Below are 7463 nucleotides of genomic sequence, written 5' to 3'. Positions count from 1 at the left end.
TACTGAGAGCAGAAGGTGCCTCCTAGTAGCAAAGCAGCTGTAGTAATTTTAGCTTTGACCAAAGTTTCTCCATCTGCCCCAACTCCATACGGCAGTTCCACTGTGAAAATTGTCCTAGTGCAGACAAAGTTCTGCCTGCAATAAAACCTTGCAGACAAATTTTGAAAATTGATCTGTATTCTTTTAGATATATAAAAAAGACTTGGGAGTTTTCATTCATTTGATGACGTTGGTGCCTGATGTTAATTGAATCCAGACCATATGCCTTTTTAATTCTGAAGTATAAATAGTTTTGTAAGTAAAAGTTTAAATAATCTCAGTAATTTCGGTGAGTTACTGATAAGTGATCCCGTATCAAGGGCTGTTTCACTGGCTTATATCGCTTTGCACGTGTTAATGGCAAGTGACTTGCCAATTAGGCACAATTCAATTAATGTAATTAAAGTGTAAGTAACTTCCCAGAACAGTGGGCTAAACATCTGCTCTGGATTGTCAACAAGTGGGATAGCTATTAAGCAGGGAGCTGTGTTTGCATGGCATTCCTCGTAGCTAAACCAAGGCATGGAAGCTTCTCATCTTTGGCCTTTCTTCCTTACATCTCTGCTTAAAGAAGAATATGTTTTAGGAAGTTCTTATGCAAGCTGGAAGGGCTTCAACTGTGAGATAAGTTAAGAGGTGATGGAGTGAACCTTAGGTTCATGTGACCTAAGCTTATGGAGGATTTAGTTCTCAGGGAAACACTGATCCATAAAAAATACCTGCCATTCATACAGGTAGAAGGCTAAGGCTGAGAGATTGACCACATTTATGATCTAATGACCCAGGGTTTTCCCAACATCAAGAGAAATTATCTATCAGCTGAGCAGCTGAAAAGACTGAGCTGCTTTGCCCATAATGACTGTAGTTCAGTTCCTTGCACCGCCAGATGCTTCAGCAGGATTGTCTTCATCTGTATTGGCTACTTCACCTCAAGGAAACTCTTCAAATAAGAGAGCTCACTGATGATCACACTACATGATGAATTTGCCCATTTGGGATATTTCATTTTTTAGACATCCTTGTAAACTAATTTTTTATAGGCAAATAAGTTGTTGAAAATTGTGGAGGATAGGCTGGTTTAAAGAGCCAAGGCCACTACTAAAGCTGAGAGAATAGCTTCCAAATAGATTATGAAAAGCAATATTAATGTTATGAAAAATGAGGTATTGGAGAAAGTACTTGCAATATTTCAAGAAGCTCTAGCTAAGAACCAGGTAGCAGCACGCCTGCAGGAGATGTCTGGTAGATATCCATGCAAAGTTCTCTGAAATCAGTGCGAGTCTAGCAGGCTTTGCCAGGTTTCCCCATTGGTTTGAATGGGGACTCAAGTTCAAATTCTTTTCTGCTTTTGCTTTGTAAGTTTGTCTGCTGCTATGATTTGAGTCTCTAGTTTGCTGTACAAGAACATGCACAACTGTTACCGGCTGCAGTGTGTAAGGAGGAAACTTGGAGCCTGGCTGCTGGGCAGGAGGGAGTGGTTCTGCTGGAACCTCACGAATGGAAGGTGTTGTCTCCGCAGCTCGGGCCTGGCTGCTGACCTGTCTGCCAGGGCTGCTGCATTGCACGGGCAGCCACGCATCTTCTGGGAATCTGCACGGAAAAGTTTCTTGTTTGAAAGTTGTGGCTGGCTTGCGTAGTATCTTTAGCTTCTTCACTGGTCATCACTATGTTTAAATTATTCAGAATTGGTGCTTTTAAATTTTAAAGATGAGTTTCTTTGTCAAAAGCACAAGGAAGTTAGTACTGCATGACTGCGCCTACTGAAACCACTACTTCAGCCAAATTAATATTTTAAAAGGTCAAGCATGTAACTTATGCCACCTGAAATGAGCTCCATGGAGCAGAGCACGCCAGGACAGGTAGCTTTGTCTTACGCTCATAGTGCTTGCAAGTCAGAGAGCAAGCAAACAGTCTGGTGCTGCATCTTATGCCATCATGCATCATGCATCCTAGTAATATACGTGAGGGTGAGACTTCATAGAGAGGGGGGACAGTGATAGGGGGTCTGAGTCACATCATAACATACCAGCGCACTTCACCCAGAAATGTACTGACTCCTCCGAAAATTGAGCATCTGATCCTTTTCCACACACTGCTGTCTGTGATCTCACCTCACGCACAGGAAAGCATCCTAAGCAGACTAAGCAGTGGCCAAGCAGCCACTGTCAGGTCTTTTGGGTCAGAACACAGCAGCTTTCTGCACCAGCATTAGAAACTCAACTTTCAACGTCATCTTCAAAGTCTTTGAAAAAGTGTTCATTATGAAAACTGCCTGCCATATTTAAAGGTAGTTTTTAAAAGTTGCTTCAAGTAACTGTGTCTGAGCAGATTATAATACCTACTTATACACGCCCATTCTTATGGATTTCTCTCTCAGGTTTGTGGAAGGTTTCTTGTCTGATATTAAAATCTGTGATTCATTGTGTTTGCTATTAATCCAACACTTATTTGAGTGAGAAATCTCTTACTGAGAGCCACTAGATCCCCTTTTACACTTGCAAATCATGCTGAACTGGCTGGAAATAGAGATGGATCTGGGATAAAATGTGTTTTTTTGTTTGTTTTGATTTTTTGTTTGTTTTAATGCATTTTAATGCAGGCTCAACTAATGAAGGTTGGTTATTGGTGCCCATCCTGGTTTAAGTTGTGCGTATATATAATTTAATGCTGAACATCAGTAGGTTTTAGAAGGGAAGGTATTCTCTTTTCTGTATGTGTACTGAATTTTGAGCTGGTTGTTATGGACACTCTGGAAATCCCAGCATCTCTAAAAGAAGGTTTTGCTCTGGGGGTAGCATTAGCCCAACACTGGAATATTAAACTTGATGGCAGTTTGAAAGATTTAGGGGAATGTTCCTAAAGAATGAAAGCAAGATGAGAAGGGTTTGGGGTTTAACTGCTAATGTTTTAGCGTATTTTTTGTGGAACTTTAGCAGGGAGGCATGAGAAGGTGCATTACACAGAGCCTGTGCATGAGCAGCAGAGCCAGCCCAGGTTGGCCAGCTCCAGCCAGCAGAGCAGGATGGAGCTCGGCAGAGGGGCTGCCTGGACCCAGCGAGCCCCGGCCTTGCTGCGGGGCTGGGGGCTTTGGGCCATCAGCAGGGGTTTCCAACAAGGCCCGTTCACTGAAGATTGAAGTCAGGTGAGAAAAACACCAGGCTGAGAAGTATCATGCTCTGAAGTGAACAGTTTCTTTCCCGTGTATGTATCACTTAGTGAGAGAGAGCTGGAAAGTGCAACTGGCTTCTTTCTTAGTCATCTTTGTTCCTTCCTTGCAGCTCTTCATATTTCATGAAAACTCTCCTGTTGATGAGCTCACACTTTAATTAAAACTTTCCATTAAAGCAAATTCTTCCTTAAGAGAAATAACTACATTTTTTTCACATCCTCTTTTACTGCCTTTTTACCCTTTCCAATACAAACTCAGTCATCCTTTACATCAGCAAAGTTAATAGACCTTTTTACTGTCACTCAGAATTAATTAGCAGCCCTTTCTTTATGCAGTACTCTGAAAAACACTGCCAAAATGCATGCACATAGGTTGCCCTTTGAGGAGGCTGCTGGAGGATGCGGAGCTGTTGGGAAGGGGCTTGGATGCAGCAGTGGCCAGAGCTCCCACGGGCCTGCTCAAACCATCCAGCTCCTGGTGCACTTTTGGACTGATTACTGCAAAGAAGCATTTTTGATTTTTATGGAGTATCTGAAATCCAACAGCATCTTTATGCCCAGTATTTCCAATCTTTTTGTTTGTTTGTTTTGTTTTTTTTTTAGCTTAACCTTTAGCTTGACCTTTTTTTTTTTCCCCAAAACCTTCTCTAGACCTTTCCAACCTAATCATTAGGGCAGTGAGAATTTTTGAAAGGTAGAATGCTTAGTACCCCTAATGATATGCAGGATGTTTTGGAGTATGAATGTAGGTTTTGAATGGATGCGTCATGATTCAATTGCTCTATTCCCAGATGGTTTTGGAGGTCAGAGGTGTGCGGAGCTGAGGAGTGGCTCAGACACCACACTGAGCCCCACGCCGCTCGCGTGGCCGTCCGCAGCAGATGGGACTCCTTGTGTGTTTAAGGTCTTGCTTTGAGGTCCTGCGTGGTCAACTTTGTCCTGTGCTTCTGCCATGTTCTCTGGGGAATCGTTTATGATAGAGTTTGTAGTTGTGATTTGAGGACAAAGTTGCAGGAAGAAAAACTGGCTTCCCTGGAAGAAGATTTTGTGGATAATAATGCCTCTTCAAAGACAGGTCATGGCTGGAAAGAGAGTGGCTTTGTGAGGATAGAAGGTAAAAGGTAAAAGCAGCTGTTACAGCACATACAGGCTCTCGCCCCTCTGTGAGCAGAATTAGGTTCCAAGGCTTTGCAGGGAGCATTTGAAGTTCCACTTCGCTGTGGTGACTGCAGCTCCTGAGGCTGGATCTCCTGGTCTCGGCATTCAGCCTGCCCTGAAGGTTAGCAGGAGCGATGAGGAAGGAGCAAGGGAAAAGGAAATGAAGAGCCAAGACAGCCTGGACCACGCAGGGGGCAGGGAAATGTGCAAATCGTGCTACGAATGGCTCTTGTGGTCATTAATTTTATTACAGTTGGAGAAAGGTCTGCACCAAGAGCTGATTTTCCTGCTGCTCTGGACAGGGTCGCAGCGAGGTCACTCCCGGGCAGGTGCCTTCCTCCCTCCCTTCCTCCCCCTCCGCAAGGGCTAAGTGTTTTTTGCAGCTCTTTGCCTTCCCTGCTTAACTGTGTCGGTGCTGCCGTCCCCAGCCGCGCGGTCTTGCTGCTGCCAGCCCCTGCCGCACCGCAGGCGCCTTTTCCCCACTAAATACATTTAACAGTGTCCAAATTAGGGGTGATTATAGACCACAGGGTTACATTTGGTGGACTTGTCCTCCAATGGGGCACAGCCAGACCAATAGAGGCGGATTAGGAGTGCCCCATTGCCAGGAGGGCTGGGCAGCAAAACAGAGCATTTCCCAAAGAAGGGCCCGTGTGGGCGCTGGCCCTTGCAGGCAGCGTAACTTGCGCCCCTTCTCATCTCAGACGTCTTCTTTAACAGGAACCTGCTGAATTTTCGCTGTGCACCAACATGCTGTTTGTAGAGCTGGGAAGCGCAGGGGGAGAGCTCAGGACGTAGCTGTGCCCTGCCCGGGCAGCCGGGCATCCCGCACGGCGGGCTCCACGCCACTCCGCGGCCTCCCGCAATTCTCCCCAAAAGGGAGAATTCACTGGAGTCTCCTTCTACTGCTTACAGTATAGCAGTAAAAAACAAAAGTTACTGAGATCTGAAAATGGGTGTTCTGTAATAGTAGCACATCTGCTTATGGGGTCCTGCGCCCCTAGGGCCAGATGGGGACAGAAAACAGAATAGCCACAATCCATTGACTCCAAAAGGGGTCATATCTGCGGAGCAAGTTTCTGTTTCGCTCGAGTTAAAGCTGTTGCAGTCTAGCCCATAGTGAGCATATAAGTTAAAATCATGTTTTTTGGTTTAGTAGAATTGCTCCTGACTTACACTGCTTTAATTGCTCCAAACTGCTAAGCACTATTTTTCTACAGCACAACAATACAAGTGCAGTGGAAACAGATTAAATATAATAGTATCTACCTTTTATTAGAAGCCATCCTTGATTTAATTCTTCTGGGACAAATAGATGGAGTAATTAGCTGCAATTTTATCATTTTGTAGCTCAATCCAGTGGACCAAAAATGGCCAGTTAGCTACACATATTTTTTAAAATGTGTTAAAATCTAGAAGAAACAAACCACTTTCTTTTAGACGCTGTTGGAAAACATACATTTATGAACAGGTGTACCCAAACATTTGTGAACTTCAGTACATATACCTTAGTGTCCAACACAGAGTATGTCACCTTCTCAAATGAACGAGTCATACAGCTGCTGTGATAACCTTGTCAATCCTGAGCGACAAGAGAAAGCAAAATGGTAAGTCAAAGCTTAGCTTGTTGCAAGACAGGAAAATAAAATGTGACTCACACTAAATAGGATAAATTTTTAATAACCTATTTGTTGAATCTATTTTATGAATGATTAATATTTGATTCCCTTCACAGGCGTTGCTGAACTGCTGCATGCAGGGTGTCTCTTGCAAATCTGTTCATAGGGTGTTGAGTGCTGCTGGCTCTTGCTTTAAGGAGACAGTGTTGTGCAGTGCTGTCTGAAATGAGGCCGGGGAGGAGATTTTCTGTCTAATACATTTTCTCTCTGTGATCATTCTTTAGCCCAATGAATTCACTCCGTGAAAAGGAATATATTTCTATATTGCAGAGGACAGCACTTGTATTAGGAACCCCAGTAATGTGGCAGGTTAAATACAGAGAATAAAAGAAATAAGCGGCAAGGAGCCTAGTCTACAAATCCAGCCTTCCTGGGCATGATCCAAACCAAGGACATAGTGCCAGCAAAAGGTGTCTTACTCTTTCATTTCGTTTCTGCAAGATCATTAACTGTGGCTTTTTCTCAGTGCTGTATTACTGCACTTTAGCCCTGTTCGTTTAGAAACTTTATTTTGTGACACCACTGTGTGCATCTCTGCTTGCCTTCCCGTCCTCCTCACCCCCAGCCCTATGTAAGTCTGTGCCCTCAGAGCAGACCGCACGTTTTAATGAAGTTTGAGAGAGGAATAGCAGTTATAATGACAACGTTCTTGTAAATTTTGAAAGATTGCTGTGCAGGTGCATCCTTTGAAGAACAGCAGGGAATGTCGTTACGATTTATTTGCCCCAGAGCCCAGAACCGGCTGGGCATTCAAGCCAGTGACTCGGGGGCACTGCTCTACTGGAAACCAGCTTTCTGTCATGGGATCCCTTGTTCCTGTTACAACTCAATCCCGCCTTTAATTTTAGGATCAAACAAGTCATTCTGTACTTGTTTTATTTTATCAGAATTTATCACTCATTTTAAAGAAAGATAAACAGAGGAGGAAACGATCACTGCTAAGACCTTGAGTGTGTCCCCATGGAATGGTTGTAGTGTGTATAGTTTATATAACAGAGAGCAAAGGCTATGTCCAGCCATGCTGACACATACTCAGGGGACCCAGAGCTCAGCACACAGGTTAATTGACTTTACTTTCCAATAAGGTAAAAACGAAGCTTTTTTAATGGTTGTGGTATTTATATAATCTCTGTTTTATGGCCCCGGATCTCTAGGAAAGAGTGGACCTGGGCTGCAGTCATCTTCCTGGTTGGGAAGGCCACATGACTGTCTCCTCTGATCAGCTGCTAATTTGCAAAAAACCTTGTGGGAACTTAATAGCTTTGACAGTGTGAGATTACCTGAAAATAACTGGTTTGTCAGGGGCCTGGAAGGATTGGGAGTGGGAGAGAAGTGGGGAGTTTCACATGTGTTCATACTGATGGACATTATGGGCACATTCCTCCTGAGGAAAGCAGGCTAAGGGGTGAACGGGGCTTC

The sequence above is a fragment of the Nothoprocta perdicaria genome, unplaced genomic scaffold (genome assembly GCF_003342845.1).
Source record: "Nothoprocta perdicaria isolate Ctin4 unplaced genomic scaffold, notPer1 scaffold_4, whole genome shotgun sequence".
NCBI lineage: Eukaryota > Metazoa > Chordata > Aves > Tinamiformes > Tinamidae > Nothoprocta > Nothoprocta perdicaria.
The sequence above is the reverse complement of the archived record's forward strand: the minus strand, read 5'-3'. Positions refer to the sequence as shown.